The sequence below is a fragment of the Monodon monoceros genome, unplaced genomic scaffold, assembly GCF_005190385.1.
Source record: "Monodon monoceros isolate NGI ecotype Baffin Bay Population unplaced genomic scaffold, NGI_Narwhal_1 Super_Scaffold_12, whole genome shotgun sequence".
NCBI classification, from domain to species: domain Eukaryota; kingdom Metazoa; phylum Chordata; class Mammalia; order Artiodactyla; family Monodontidae; genus Monodon; species Monodon monoceros.
The window spans coordinates 58,205,441-58,222,239 of NW_021703768.1; the positions used below are offsets into that span (position 1 = coordinate 58,205,441).

Here is a 16,799-nt window from a genome sequence, read left to right on the forward strand (position 1 = left end):
GTGTGTGTGTGTGTGTGTGTGTGTGTGTGTGTGTGTGTGTGTGTGTGAGAGAGAGAGAGAGAGACAGACAGAGAGAGACAGAGACAAAGACACACAGACAGGGGCAGGCAGAATGTGCTTTTGAAAATAGCCATGTGGGGGACTTCCCTGGTGGTCCAGTGGGTAAGAATCCACATTCCCAATGCAGGGGGCCCGGGTTCGATCCCTGGTCGGAGAACTAGATCCCACACGCATGCCGCAACTACGAGTTTGCATGCCGCAACTAAGAGTCTGCATGCCACAACTAAGATCCCGCGTGCCGCAACTAGGAGCCTGTGTGCCGCGACTAAGACCAGGTGCAGCCTAAATAAATAAATAAATAAATATTAAAAAGAAAAGAAAATAGCCATGTGAGTATGATGGCACTGCTTAGCCATCATTTACTTTCAACACAATCCCCATCTCTTGCCTCTCTTAGATTTTTTTTTTTTTTGAAGTGTGGTATTATTCAATTTTCATTAAACTGAACTTGGGACTTAGTGACACTGTTAGCTCTTAGATGTTCTCTAGGAATCACTCATTGTGCCAGAGCCTGTGGCAGAGATTAAGCCAATAACCAAACCTTCTCTTGGACACACAGCTATACAGTATTTCCCAGTTACTTTCGGTAGCTGAGGCCTTACCAATGGAATGGGACAGGAGATGGGAGCCAGGCTCAAGCCTGGACAGCTGTGGTGGTCCATATTCTTTTCTCCTTCAGGCTGGAATAGAGCAGGGTCACTTGCAGCCAAGTGTTGCTGGGGGCAGAGCCACAAGGTGGCAGGAACCTGGGTCCCTGGAAAGCTACTTGGAGGAGAGTCACCCAAGCAGCAGTATCTGCATGGGGCTGTTATGTGAGCAAGAAATGAACTTTTATTGTGTTACACCAACGAGCTTCCAGGGTGTCTCTGTTAACAGTGGCCAGATTTACTTTCCTACTTACCTGTTACCCAGTGTAAGGTGCTGGAGCAGCTCCCCATCACTTCAGACCTGTGTTTGGGCCTAGGGACAAAGCCTTCATTGATTGTTTCCAACAGATTGGCTTTCTTCTCTGACCTATCCTTCTTTGTTTCCTTCCCTTTCACTCCATTCTTATTCCTTTCTCTTCTTTCATTAAAATAACTTGCAAATCTTGCAATTCAAATCTCAGCTTCCATGCCCTGCCTCTCAAAGGTCTCCTTGACTGCCCAGTCTAAAATAACTCCCTAGGCACTTGGCATCATTCAGCGTTATCTGATATTTTCTCCATGCAATCAGGGGTTTGCTCAGTTCACTCATGCCTCTGTTGCTCCTAGAACAGTGTGTGGAATGTATTCTAATAAGGGCTTAATACTTGATGAATGGAGTATGAAACTATCTTACTTTGGATTAAGAAAAAAGTGGTATATGAAAGATCACAGTAGAATCAACAAACAGCATGAAATGATTCTTTTGCTTTACAGAGGTGGACTTTCTTTTAATTTAACCTTTTGAGTCCTGTCTGTGTGTTAGATACTGCCTAGACCTAGACAAAAAAGGATAGGTCAGTGACAAAGGCAAATCTAGGTCCCGTGAGACCCAGAGTTTGCCAGATACTTGGTTGAGATCCTCGAAAATGAGTGCTCTGTTTGTTGACCTGTAAACAGACAGTAGTAGCGCCCAGGTCCAGAAGAATGAATAGCTGATATTACTTTGCCAAACTGTTAGAGTGAATTATCTTTAGGACAAAAATGCCTTTAGTTTTTTTTTTTTTTTTTCCTTGCAGTTTAGAGGGAAGACTGTTTTGAAGTAGAGAGAGTTTTCATTGATAAAATGTGAAATCTTTTTAATGGATGTATAGAGCTTATTTTACCTTTCTACATTTATTTGGATCCTGTTGCCGCCTCTAAGAGGAATTGGAGAGGGTCACAGTAGGTTTGGTGAAATAATTTAGCCTTTTGGGTACACCATCCGCATCTGCAAAGTGAGGACACTGTACCTCCAAATGGAGGAAAGTGTTCCGCACACATTAGGTATTCAACAGATGTTTCTTCAGTGAACTAAGAATGCTAACTAATAATGGTTTTAGTACTATCATATTAACAGCTAGTTAATTTATTTATGAAGCACTTAAGTGTTAGGTGCTGGGCAAGTATCAATACACTTGACTTCATTTAGTCCTACCTATCCCATAAGATAGGTTGGTTCTGTATTTATCCCCATTTCACAGTTTAGGTAGCTGAGGCAGCTGAGATCGAAACCCAGGTCTGCCTTAACCCTCACAATTAACCTTTGCCTTCCTCGCTCTAAAGCAGTACCAGACCAGCGTCTCTTGTCTACCTGGTCAGTCGTGTTGACCCAAACCCATGTTCTTCTACCTTCTAGGGTTATCTTAAGTACCCTTTAGAAATTATGGAGCCATAGGGTACTGTGAAAGAGACTGTACTCCAAGAAAGGCCAGCCTCCACAGGGTCCTTTCTGGTGTGACCACCTCTGTCCCCTAGATCAAATGCAGATCTGATGTGTCCCTCCCCTGCTCAGAATCCCTCCGGTGAATCCCTGTCCCCCAAGCCCTCTGTGAGCTGGCCTCTGCCTTCATGTCCAGCTTCCCCTCTGGCCCTGCTCTCCACCTCCGGCCGCAGTAAACTCCAAGGAACTGTTCTATACCCAGTCTTTACTTGGAATTCCCTTCCATTGACAAAGTCCCTTTCATCCTCTGGGAAGTCTTTCCCAGTGTTGCAAGGCGGACTTGGTTACTCCTGCACCCATCTCTGCAGGGACCCCTGGTCCTAACTTGGGCGTTTAAGCTTTTCTCTGCCTGCCAGACCACGAGCTCTGTGAAGGTAAGGGTCAGGTCTTGTCTTCTTCCTACCATCTGTGCTTGGCACACATCAGGTATTTGTTGTATGAAGGGAGAAAGGAGAATAAAATAATTCAAAAGTGGTCACAATATTCATGTTCCTTGAACACGAGTCTTTTCTTCTGAGTACTCAAAGTACATTCATATGTAGCTTGTTAAGACCCCATTGAGTTATGTCTGCGGTGATTGTCAGTCAACGCAATGGGCCAGGCACTGCTTCCAGGTGATGCAGTGCTGAGCACAGTGGCAGGATGTGCCAGGAGTTAGGTGGGAAGCGGAGTCTACCTAGCAGAGGTGGGCTTGAACCTCCAGATTCTGCACCTGAATCTGCTCCAGATCACTGTGGTCAGAGTACTTTACCTCTGAAAGCCTCGGTTGCCTCATCTGTGAAATGGGGGTGATGGTTTCTACCTCAAAGGGTGGTTGTAAGGATTTCATGAGATAATTCACTTAGCGTGGTGCCTGGTACATTCAAATGCCCGATACTATAAATTAAAACACAAAGGGATCCTGTGATGGCCATTTTTATCCTTATGGGTTCCTAAGCAACCTCAGTGAATAAATCGGTAAATACTACTGTTTTCACATTGAATTTCCATGTGCAGGAGTGAGAAATTTCATGCTCACTGTGAGTTAAAACAAAGTCTGACTCTTTTTCCTGAGATGACTTCAATAACATCTTTATGGTGGGGGCTTGAACGATGGTGGAGTATCTGCAACCAGGCTTCTGTCACAGTAAGGTTTGTAAAGCATATTAGGTTATATTTGTCCATCGAATGTTTATAGTTGGCCCTATGAAAAACCAAAGTTTATATACCACAGAAGTTTGGGTTAGAGTTAGCGAATGATCAAAGCTGTTTCATGATCAGATTGAAAAGCCATTTGACCGTAAGCACTATTTGGTCATCTGAATTTTTGCTGATTGATAAATGCCAGCAGAGGGGTCAATGGGAGTTCCTTCTCCCCTCCTCCCGTCCGTCCATCATCTATCTGTAAGAAATGGAAGGAAGGACTGGGGTTTCAGGCCAGCACTTTCACAAGGGCCCTGGAATAACTGCCTACTTTCACACAATGGAAAGTGTCCATTTCTGCCCTGTGGCCCCATCTTCTCAGTGGCACAGGGCTTTTGGGGCTGCTGCAGTCAGTGGTAAGCAGAGCTGAATAAGGGTGTTGTCTCCTGGGAAACGGGCGCATTTTCCTGCTCTTGGAAGAACCTCCACGAGAGGGCAGAAAATGTCAGTCGTTTCTTGCCCGTGTTCCTGCAGTGGGCCTCTCTGGTTTCAGCCCCCCTTGTCCCATCATGGTCTATTCCCAACAAAGCAGCCAGAGCGATCCTTTTAAAATGAAGTTCCGAGCTTGTCACCTTTCTACCCCGAACTGTGCAACAGCTTCCCACTGCAGAGTTAACACCCAGGTCCTCACAGTGGCCTTTCCTTACCCCTGACCTTGCCTCCCCTTTCCCTCCTCTTCTGCTTCAACCAGCAGGTTTCCTTGGTGTTTTCCAAACACTCCAGGCACATGTCCCTTCAGGGCCTTTGCCCCTGCTGGTCCCTCAACCTGAAATGCTCTTTCACATCCGCAAGGCTCACTCTCTTACTCTGTTCAGGTCTCTGTTAGAATATCCTCCTACTGTCCTATGTAAAACATCTCTCTCTTTACCCCGCCTTATTTTTATTGGGTCTTCCTAATCGCTCACACATCAGGGGCTTAATTATTTGTTCATTGTGTCTGTCTCCCCACTAGCATGATAGGGTAGGTCAGCGATCCCCAACCCTTTTGGCACCAGGGACTCATCTCATGGAAGACAGTTTTTCCCCGGACAGGGGTGAGGGGATGGTTTCGGGATGATTCAAGCGCATTGCATTTATTGTGCATTTTATTTCTATTATTACATTGTAATATATAATGAAATAATTATACAACTCACCATAATGCAGAATCAGTGTGAGCCCTGAGCTTGTTTTCACTTGCCACTCACTGAAGGGGTTTTGATATGAGTCTGCAAGCAATTGATTTATTATGGTCTCTCACTGATGGGGTTTTGATATGAGTCTGCAAGCAATTGATTTATTATGGTCTCTGTGCAGTCAGACCTCTCTGCTAATGATAATCTGTATTTGCAGCCGCTTCCCTGTGCCAGCATCACTGCCTCAGCTCCCCCTCAGATCATCAGGCATTAGATTCTCATAAGGAGCGCGCAGCCTAGATCCCTCGCGTGTGCAGTTCACGGTAGGGTTTGCTATCCTATGAGAATCTAAGGCCACCACTGATCTGACAGGAGGCGGAGCTCAGGCCGTAATGCGAGCGATGGGGAGCGGCTGTAAATACAGAAGAAGCTTTGCTCGGTCGCCCGCCACTCACCTCCTGCTGTGCGGCCCAGTTCAGGGGGGTTGGGGACCCCTGGGGTAGGTGATTTGTTTTAGCCACAGCACCTAGTCGACACTCAGTACATATCTGGAATGAAGGCCTGAATGTATGGGGAGACCAGGGGCTGGTTCTGGCTACCTGGTGGGTCACGGGCCAGTCTCTCATCTGTCTGTGTCTCTGCGGGTTGTGAGGTTCAAGTCGGGTAGCATGCACAAACGCCTTGTGAACAGGGAAGCACTAGGGAAATGGAAGGTATTATTCTGAACAAGATTAATTGCATGCTCAGCCTTTTCGGATTGGTTCTCTGTGTGTGTTGCTCCAAATGCTGTGCTGGCCCTGCTGCACTCGGTGCCAAGTAAGGAAGAGGGAGGAGACTCCAATTGACTTTTGGCTGAATGGTACCTCTGACGAAGCCAACATGGCAGTTCTGGATGTAGGTACTGTTTTTCACTGGCTGAGAACCCTGAACAGTTGACCTGAAGACTCAGAGAGAATCCTAAGTAAGGGGCAAAAAAGGACAAGGCCAGAAAAAGGGGCTCTTGCATTCTAAAGCCACTGTTGATTCTAAGGGAGAATGGGAAAGCAATCTCTGTGTCCTCCCTTCTCCCTTCGTTGTTGTACATGAAATGGGAAAGGTGGAATTACTGGAGTGGGGGTGTGGCAAGTAGTTGGATGTGAGTAGTTTGAAAACACACCCTCCCCCTTTTATGATGTGTCACAAAAATACACATTCTGTAGTGTTTCTTTTGCCCTTAGTTCTTGATTTTGATCAGATGAAATGTTCTTTGCAGGCGCCAAAATTTAGGTCCTTCCCTCCACCTCCGTTCTTTTTACAAAGGTGTTTCCAGATTGCAGTTCCTGGTAGGGTGGGTATTTGTCTTTCTTCTGCTCATTTTCATTTATCTATTTTCTATCTTTCTTGCCCTTTTCAATTAAATTCCACGTTGCTTTGTTTTTCTAGCCATTTGTCCTCTTCCGCTGTCATCCCTCCTCAGCCTGCCGCTGCTGCTGTTTCTTCCTTTCCCTCCCCACTGAGCCCTCATCTTTTGAGTCTTTTTCTTTCCTCACTTCCCATCCAGTCTGTGGGAGCTGAGGCTGATCTCGGTCTCTGGATGCTGTTTCTTCGTTGTCCTGCTTCTCCGGTTTCTGTGGCTTCATGCTTTCCATTCTGTGACTGAGCTGGCTTTTACATTTGTTCCGATTTGAGAAGGAAAAGAGTCAGGCGAAGAGCAGCAGGCCCTGAGAGCGCTCTTTGGTTGAACAAAGATGATGGGTGTCTAGGAAGAGAAGAGACAGGAGGATGGAGGGATGTGGATGTAGTGGGGGTAGGGGACGTCGGGAGAGTTTGCTTCTGATCCTAACTTGTTTCCATAAAGATTCTTCCCAGTCCTTCGGGGAGGAGTAGGATTCAGTTGGGGGTCAGAGGTTGTAGCTTGGAGCAGTGGGAAGAGGATTGGATGGAGGGTGAAGACATAGGCTCTGGCCTGAGGTCTGCCGTGTGATGGGACCCAGAACAGGTCACCTGTTGTTGTGGGCCTTCAGTTTCCTCACTGGTGAAGTCAGGGTTTTGATCCAGATGAGTTTCTTTCAGCTGTATATTTTATAAATTTCTGAACCTGTGCTTCTTTTAGTGAGGGTTCTCTGATTCTTTTATCTTGCATGGGTCATTACTCTGCAGAATCTTCCGTGCTCTTATTTAAGAATGGCCTGTGTGTGTGTCTCTCTCTGCGTGTGTGCGTGAGTGTGTGCCTGTGTGCATTAGGGATAGAGGTTAGAAGGGGTGTTCTGGCACAGCTGGCCAGATGAGAGGGGCAAAGGGCTCCTTTCCTTTGTGCCCTCATGAGAGGGATTTCCTGTGGAATGCAGGAGCTCTGTGGTCTACCCTGAAATAAGAATACAGGTGGCAGGTCACAGTTCTTTGTTTAGGGGAGGTCAATTTATGGCGACTTAAGGTTCCTTGTATTCCTGGTAGTCTTGGTTTTGGTATGGTGTGTTCAGTCCTGTCAGCTGACCTACACTGACCTTCAGACACCATTTGGTTTGACATAAATCTGTAGACTTCAAATGTTAGAAATAACCATGTGAGATTACTGTCTGCTTGGGTTCAACCTGAATATGAAATTGAGGAAACGTAGTGTTTACCGTGTTGTGAATGTAAAGCTTGAGCTATGAAATATAAAATGAGCTAATAGGACTTTATTTTCCAATATAGACTATATAGCAGAGAGTGTCCTAGAGTCAGAGAGGCCTTAGAGACCCTAAATAGAGGTGCTGAAACTTTATTTTTTGAAGGAGAAATCTTTTTTTTCCCCCCACACAAAGTATTATGGAGAATGATGTGTAAACTTGATACAAACTTTATCATAGCTATATTTTTCAAATTTATTACATTTATTAATTCAGTGAGAGCAGTGACTTAGCCTAGCAGTTCAAGTCTTCTCCAGTGTATTAAATTTTAGTAGATAATACATTTAAGTGAATGCAATCTTTTTAGATGTAAATATAATTGAAACCATATTTTCCAAAATGAAATTTAAAAGGAAAGTTTGTAAAGTCCCAACATTCCTCCATTAGAACCTTTGGTTCCCCTGATTTCAGTTTGGAGACCACCAATGCAGAGAGTGAAAATAAACTAATCATCAATCCAAGGAGCTAGGAAATAAACCAAAGCAAAAAAATAAGGGAGAAATTAAACAGGTCCCAAACACCACTTATCTAGACCTCCCATTTTTTTTATATTGAAGCTGTTAATGTAGAATTATATACATGGTGTGACAAATTCTAGACTTTCAAGTCTAGATAGTTAGCCCCATTCTCTTCGAATAAACAAATAAGCAAAACAAAAATCAAAGCCACCATCTCCTGGTAGTGCTTACTCCTCCTAAGCTGAAGTAATCCAAGTCACCTTTGGACATCTCTGATCCTTAGAAGGCTCTCACTGTGGAACTGAACTCTGTGTTGTGCCCTGTCCTTCCCTCCATTGTTTTATGCGTTCCCCTGGGGGCCTGCAGAACATGTGTAATCCCTTGTCTGCATGGCAGACCCTCAGATATTTGTGACAGTGACCGTTTAATCATGAGTCTTTTCTCCTTTGGGAAAACAGTCCCAGTTCCTTCAATTGTTCCTCATATGACAGCATGGTTTCTGTGTCCCTGCAGCATCCTTGTCACTTTCCTCTGAACATGTTGTCAGTTTTGTCTATATTTCTAAAAAGGTATACCATGGCCCAGGTATGTCTGAGAGGTATAGAGGAGAGCTGGACCGTAACCATTCTTAATGAACTTACTAGATTTTCTTCAGTGTAGGGTTGAGCAGAATTAGCATTTTTGGGTGGCTGTCTCAGCGATAACTCACACTTGGTTGATTATTGACTAAAATCCCCACTGATATCCAACTATTAAATGGCGTTTTGCTTCATTCTTAATTTTTTCAGTTGATTGTTTTGGAACCAAGTGCAAGACATTTATTCCTCAAGAAATATTGGGATAATGGAAGGGTAGAGATTATAGTTTAAGTATTCTTATATCCAACTCAGTATATTTCCTACTATGATGTACTTGAAGTATCAGTTTTTGTTTTCAGTTTCTAGGAGTTCTATGTTTTTATGGAATCTGTGAGTAAGTTAGTGATTTTAAAAGGAAGTAAGCTAAGCAACTTTTTAAAGCCTGCTTCTGGTCTTGTGAGGAATCTAGAGTCATTTACTGACCTTCGTCATGAATTGTTTTTCACTCAATTTAGCTGTGTTACAGAAACAAAGGCTATTTCAATTCTATAGTGGTGAATCATTTCACCAAATGTGAAAGTCGTCAAGAATTTTTTATGCTTGTGTCTGTATTTAACTGAGTTTAATGCAGAGGTTTGGATAACGGATGGCTTTTTAATAAATATTACTGTATACATCTAATTTATGATAATTACTCCTTTTGATTAGTAATCTTGGTAATTGTGTAATTCAGATGTTTTATATCCTTGTCAATTTTGTCTGCTTGTTCTGTCAGCTATTGAGAGAGCCATGTTAAAGTTTCCCACTGTGATTGTGGATTTTCTTTTATATATTTTGAAGCTATGTCTGTATTAGGTGCATACAGATTTAATACTGTATCATCTTGTTTAACTTACACTGTATGATGAAAAGTTCCTCTTTCTCTAGTAATATGTCTTGGTTTAAAAACTACTTTGATATTGTTTTGGCTCTACTAGCTTTCTTTTGGTTAGTGTTGCATAGTGTATCTTTTTACTTAAACTTTCTGTGTTATTTTTAGCGTGTCTCTTGTAAGCAACATATAGGTATTGTAACTGTTATTGAATTAAAAATCCATACCTAACTGTCTCAGTATTGTATTTGGGTCAGTCTGTTTATATTTAATATAATTGCTGATATAGCTGGATTAATATCTATCATATAACTCTCTATTTGACACATGTTTTATGTTCTTAATTTCTCCTATCTTATGTTTTTGAGTGTTTATTTTCTATTTCATTTTTTACTCTATGACTTGTTAGCTATACATTCTTTTACTATTCTGTTAGTGGTTACTCTCAACATACATGTAGATTTGACACATTATAAATATAGTAAGTTATTACTTTTAAGATTTTTCCAGGACTGTTAGATACTCTAATTCCACTTCCCTTTTATGTTACTGTAGTCAGACATTGTAGTTGTACAAATACTTTACACTCCATGACATTTTAATTATTATTTTGTACATTAGGTATTAATTATATTTACCCACTTCATTGTGCCTCACTGCCTCTTTTTTTTTAAGTTTATAGTTCATAGTGTTTTTATTTATTTAATTTTATTTTTTTTAAATTTTATTTATTTTTGGCTGCATTGGGTTTTCGTTGCTGCGCGCAGGCCTTCTCTAGTTGTGGCAAGCGGGGGCTACTCTTCGCTGCAGTGCATGGGCTTCTCACTGCAGTGGCTTCTCTTGTTGTGGAGCACAGGCTCTAGGTGTGTGGGCTTCAGTAGTTGTGGCACACGGGCTCAGTAGTTGTGGCTCACGGGCTCTCGAGCGCAGGCTCAGTAGTTGTGGCCCATGGGCTTAGTTGCTCTGCAGCATGTGGAATCTTCCTAGACCAGGGCTCGAACCTGTGTCCCTTGCATTGGCAGGCAGATTTTTAACCACTGCGCCATCAGGGAAGTCCCCTCACTGCCTCTTGTATTTTCATGTTTCTGTTTGAGATCATTTTACTTTTGCTTGAATAAGTTCTTTTAGTAATTATTTTAGTGCTGACCTGCCGGCAGTGAGTTCCCTCAGTATGTGTCTTAAACACTTAATTTCAACTTCATTTTTAAGAATATTTTTGTTAGGTGGGGAATTTTAGGTCGTCACTTACTTTCTTTCATTGTTTTAAAAATACCATTCCATTGTCTTCTAGCTTCTGTAACCTCTCAGAGTGGTTCTGCCCTTTCCAGAGTTTTTATTATATTTTATTCTCAATTCCATAGTTTTCTGATGCTTTTAAGAATATTACTTTTAATTTTTCAGTCTTTATTTTCTTGTTATCAGCAGGAATGTTGGCCTGTTCTGTTCTATTTCATCCTGTCTGGGAAAAAAAGCCATTCCTACCCCAAAGGCTATTTCTGAAGAAACATATAAGTCTTTTAGCTCGTTTTGGTTTACCTTCCTTAAAAAAAATGACATTGTGATATTTTCCCCTGGATCTAACCAATTTATATTCAACTGAATTTTGTTGACTTAGATTTGGTTTGGATAGTAAATTTTAATGACCTTTATATTTTACACTGTACAAAAGATGCCTTAAATCAGCGGTTCTTAACCTTTTTGAATCATATGCTCCTTGTACCCTCCTAGGAATCTCTGGTTAAAAGACAGACACTCTCCCCAGCTGAATGCTTAAAACTGTGCGTATATCTTCATGGGGATTAAGCAACATTTCTCCTACCTCCCGTTCCCTCTCAACCCCACATCTACCCATGGGTTTCAGGATGAGAATCCTTGTATTCAGTACATAAAATAAATGTTGAGTTAAGTGTAAAGATGTAGATAAATCAATTAATACCTGAGCACTTGCTGTTTGTACCATGACATGTTGGGGAGAAAAGTGTGCTGGGCCTGAAACAGGAAGATCTAGATTTATTTGTGGCTTTGCCACACACTGGACCTGAGAGTAGTATCAGTGTTCTCATTTATAAAATAAAAATCATCATAATACTTCCCAGACATTATTGTGGGAATAAGATGAGAAAATACATGAGAAATCACTTTATATACTGTTCGTATAAAATAATATATGTATGTCTACAGATATGCATTTATATCTAATATGTGCACACAACATATAGGAAATAATTTTTGCATTTTCAAACTTTGTTTTAAAGAAATACTTGAGTTGAATACAGTAATTAGAAATAAAAAATTTTGTGCCCACAGCCCTTTCTTTGGAATTTTGCTTGAGGAATGTAAAGATAGTATAACTTAGAGGGTGGGGCAGAAAGCAAGAAGCCCAATACTGTTCATCTGGCTCTGGGATCCTGTTAGTGCTGGTACTAACTAGTACCTGTACTTTTATTCACTTACCTATGACATGGGACAATGCATCTTTTTAAAATGTATTTGTTAAGGATCTTACAACATTCAACACACTGTGCTCTGCAGAGAAGTCTCTGGGTAGAATTACTAACTTTCTTTTTTTTTTTGGTTACTATAAAGAGGTCAAGATTCCAATACTAAAAACAAAAAATCAAATTTGATAGTTCACTTAGAGTGCTATATTTATCTTATGATAATGGTTTTAATGGCATGTATTAGGAAACATTTATTGTAATATTCAATGTCAATTAGCATTTACCTTCATTGTACTTCTGTCAAAAAATCATCCCATATAAAGGCTGTGTAGAATACTAGAATACCTTAGAAAACAGAACAGTCTTACTGTCATATGAAAAGGTGACAATTATCAATAAAAAGCATTTATTAAATTCCCATTTTTGTTTGTTACCACGAAAACTATGGTTCATAACATTTTTTGAATCTTTGGATGCCTTTGAGAATGTGATAAAAATCATAAACCTTTCCTTAGAAAACTGGACACACATGCACATAAACAGTTTTGCTCATAATTTTTAGAGGCTCGCAGACCAACTGAGACCCATATGGACTCTTTCTGTGGCCACAGATGAAGAAACCTCACTATAAAAGGATGCACACTTTGTTCTCATTGTCATCATTTGAAACTATAGTATTTGTTTACTGCCTGTCATGCCAGGTATTTTAGAAACTACATAGTTAAGGTTGTTGTCCAGCAAATGACGCTGTTATTAACAAAGTAAACACAGATACATTGTCTATAGAGGGCGAGAGAGAAGAAAGGGAGAGAAGGAAGGAGAACATTAGTACAAGAATACTCAGTGATCAAGATAATACAGCCACCAAGTTATTCAGGGTATTAGAGAACTTGAATTAGAGACCATTGTAGATAAATGAAAAAATATTTAGAATATGCACATCAAGGTCACTGCCCATTTCCATTTTAAATGCCATTGGAAGAGGAGCTGGGAGAGTTGGATGAAATAGTTTATGGTGGCAAATACATTTAATACCTCTTTGGTTTCTTTGGTGAAATCCATACATGATAACAGCATTTCAGCAGAAGGTTTGATCTTTGAGAATTATTGATGAGTTTTACAAGTAGAATTTCTCTAGGGGGATACTTGATTGTAAAAAATGTTGGTTTAATTTGCCTAATTTTTTTGTGTTTGTGCTTATATTGAGAGATATTTAGTGTGATTATACTTAGTTAAGTTTTCTACCTTAGTTATTCCTGTTTTCCGTGTTACCTGACCTTTAGTGGTTTTACAGGAGTGTTTGGGTGCTTTTGATTTGGGCACAAGAAAGTAATAGGGGAAAGGGGATGATTTTGATGTTGTTCTCAATGGGTTCATTTGGGAAAGTGAAAATTTTGACCTGCCTATGGCAAAGGTGAACTTAGATGTAAATAGAAGAGGGAAGACTAGAATCCTTTAAAGCAAAATTTAATCAGGCCACTAACATTGCTGGTACCATTTAGTAATAGGCTTTGATAAAAATGGGCAATAAATTTCAGTGGCAGTGGAAAAACTATGAATTAAATCAATGAGGAACTGTTTATTATCTGTCAACTTAGGAAATAATAAAAAAGAAAGTTTTGGCAAAGTTGGAATGAAAATGATACTCTTGACCAGCACAGGTGGTAATGAAAGTCGATACATTTTTGGAAAGCAGTGGTGACAATTGTGCCCATTCTTGGCCTCATTTCTGGAATTCTACTCTAAAAAAGTAATTTAAAGCATAAAAACAATACACATGAAAGTATTTATTGTAGTATTTTTTTATAATATTAGCAAGCTACAAATACCCTTAATGTAGAAAAATAATGATTAAGTAAATTATGGAACATCAGACACTTGATGGAATGCTATTAAAATGGTGCCAAAAATTGTAACAACATGGAAAAATGCTTTTGATAGGTGAAAAGTACAACCATATGTGTATTTATGCCATGAGTATAACTATGTAATAATTAGCTGTGCATTGAACAAAGACTGGAAGGAAATAGGAAAAATAAAAAAAGGTTGATAAACTAGGGTGGTGTCAGTATAGATGAAATTTAGATATCTTTAATTGCTATCATTTTGTTCAAAAATGAAAAATTTAAGACAGTTTTCTAATTTTATGCACTTATGGATTAAGTTCAATATTGAATTAATTGGGAATTTAAGTATTTGGTGTGAAGAATGTTTTTGCTCCTGATGGATAGCTACTGTTCCAGAATGATTTATTGAGTAGTTCATTCTTTCCCCACTGATTGGAAATGCCACCTTTATTATTACATAATTTCCAAGGCAGGAAATTCTGCCATGGAATTCTGATGGTCTGATCCCTCCCCCCACAGCTCAAACATTATTCTCTCTCTCAAAACTTTTGTTTCTAGTCTTGTGTATTTATTCTTCCAGATGAACTTTACAGTAAGCTTGTTACGTTTCATTTGACAAATTTAATTTCAGTTTTAATTAGAGTATATTAAATCTACAGATTAATTTGGGAAGATCATTTTGCCTATAAGCCTCTTATTGTTTCCAGGAGTTTCAGTGAAGTAGCTGAGTGTTTTGTTTTTTTTTTTAATTTGGAATATAGTGAATTGACAGAAAGGTTATAACACATCTCTATTTTTTCTGCATAGAAGCAGAATGATTCTGATATTGATGCCAACATTCATTTACAAAAATTTATAGTTTTCAATTGCCTAAAACAAAGTATGCAATTAAATCCAGATGGGGAAATGATGGCGACACACTGGAAATCTGTACATTGGGATTTATCTTTGCCGTTAATAAAATTAGTGGCCTTTTGAGAAAAGTAGATTTTGAATGGCCACAGTGATTAGAAAGTCCTCAATCTTAGTCAGAAATTGTCACCTGTGCCTTATCATTTATGCTGTGCTTGTTCCTCAGCACATGATGAGAAGCTCATTCCTTCTGCTGGTCTTCTTGGTAGCTTTATCTAAATCTCCTTTGAGCTTTGTCTAGCTTTTTTGAATGAAAACGTTCTTGTTCATATTCATATTTCCTTTCCCTGTCTTCCTCTCCTGCCACTCCACCCCCCATCCCTTTCTATCTCATTGGGCCTCTTTGTTCGTTTCTGTATCATCCCCTCCCTCCTCCTCCCATAATATTCTTCACCATATCTTTCTGATCTCTTTGTGATTAGCAAATGAGAGACCCTTTTTATTGCTGAATGTTATTCTTAGTGCTAAGACTTCTGAGCATCTCTCTTTAATGGCCATGTCTTATTTCTGACCTGACTGTTATTTATCTTCTTTGACCAATATAAAGCCTGGTATGGTCTTGAAAGGGAGGCATGGTTGAATTATAAAACTCTCCTGTTTGGAGTTGTATTGCATTGAAAAGGGTTGCAAACACTTTCATAAGTTGTGGTCCTGGTTCACCTAACCAAATCAAGTAGTAATATGATCGTTGTTTTGAATAGATACAGATTAGATATCCTTGTAATCTGTGGAAAACTTTGATCTGTTTATACAATTTATTTTCTAGCATTACAAAAATGTATCACCAACAGGTCGGTTCAGATTTTGTCCGTGGATAATTAACAGTCTCTTTAGAAACCGGGAACATGACTAAAGCAAGCTGTTCTTCTGTTTTTAGGAAATGGAATTTCATCTAAGTTTCCTCTGTCTGTCATGTCAGACGTTTGTTATTGTTTTTTGCTTTTCAGATCCTCTTCCTGAACTTCTTTTTTTTTTTTTTTGGAAGCTATTGTATGGTAGATTTTCCTTGGCATGTTACTTTCTATTGATTATGTGTTTGTGTGTGTGCACGCACGCACACACACACAGAAAGGACAATTCAAAGTTGTGAACTGGTTTTTTTTTTTTCAGAACTCCACAATGTGTATTTATTCCTATTAAGGATTCAAGATGATGTTTTATGTGTGTGATGGATTGCAAACCACTAGGGAAACATAGCCTGTTTATTTTTAAAATTTTAGCTAGAACAACCATGTAGTTACTGGAAAGAGGAGGTCCACGCTGATTTTGTTTTTGGTCCTTGATTGACCTACCTCTTGATATCCTAAGGAATACCATTCTAATTATCATCAAAGGCAAACAGATGTTAAGGAGACTGTGGAGGCTTTTCTGTGTTCGCTTTTCTGTCCTGTCACGGGCTGAGGAACTCTCGAAGAGTGGGTTTGTTTTTGTTGGGCAAGCACACAAAAGCCCAGATGCTTCTCCACACTGGGCTGAGCTCTGGAGGCCCTCCAAAGTGGGTGACCCTTTCCACCTCCTGGTTTCCATTTTCCTGCCACTCCCACAAGCTGGGTGGTATGTACCTGCTCCCTGGAGGCCCCCTTTGTATTGCCTTTTTGTGGTTGAGGGGAGGGAGCATCCCGAATCCTTGACGCCTTCCAGGCCCCAGACAATCTGGCAGGCTCATCCATCACTGCTGCCTTGGTTGTAGCACTTATTGAACGGCCCGACACCGCCTCTGGATTATGATATACTGGGGAGCATTAGCCTGCTGCCCATTCATTCTTTCCTTCCTTCCTTCCTCAGAGTGTGCCTCAGTGACCCAGGCTGGCAGCTCCTCTCCTTGGGACCAGGATATTTAGCAGGGCTTTGTGCCAACCAGAAGCTTTCAAGAGAAAGTGTGAGGCCAGGCTAGATAAGAAAGAAGACAGAGAAATCCCTCAGAGAAGACAAACCAGTGGGAAAGGGCACAGCAAGTGTTGGATCACATAGTGCTGTTTATTTGGCAGTGTTTGTGAATATTTAATTAAGGTTCTTACAAGCCACTGTGGTCCAGTACAGTGTAAGGACATGGCTAAGAATAGTTATTTTGAAGCTTTATACTATGGTGGTATCTCAGGTACAGGAAAAAATTAATACAAGCAATGATGTTCATCAGGTAGTAGGAATTCAAAGGAAGTAACATACAACCAAGTATCATAATTGCACATCTAGTAAATAAAGAAATTCTTTTGTATGCTCTAACTTCTTCAATTTTGAAAACGGAACAAACCAGCTCTGACACGCATACTTAAATAGATCAGGAAACATCGCCCTGTCATCC

The 16,799-nt window shown here is 40.3% G+C and overlaps 1 protein-coding gene across 1 annotated transcript in view; it reads left to right on the plus strand.

Moving 5' to 3' along the window:
* The window catches only part of ARHGEF28 (Rho guanine nucleotide exchange factor 28), a 309,995-nt gene that overhangs the window by 105,085 nt on the left and 188,111 nt on the right, over positions 1-16,799 (plus strand). The gene's annotated exons all lie outside the window — the stretch shown is intronic.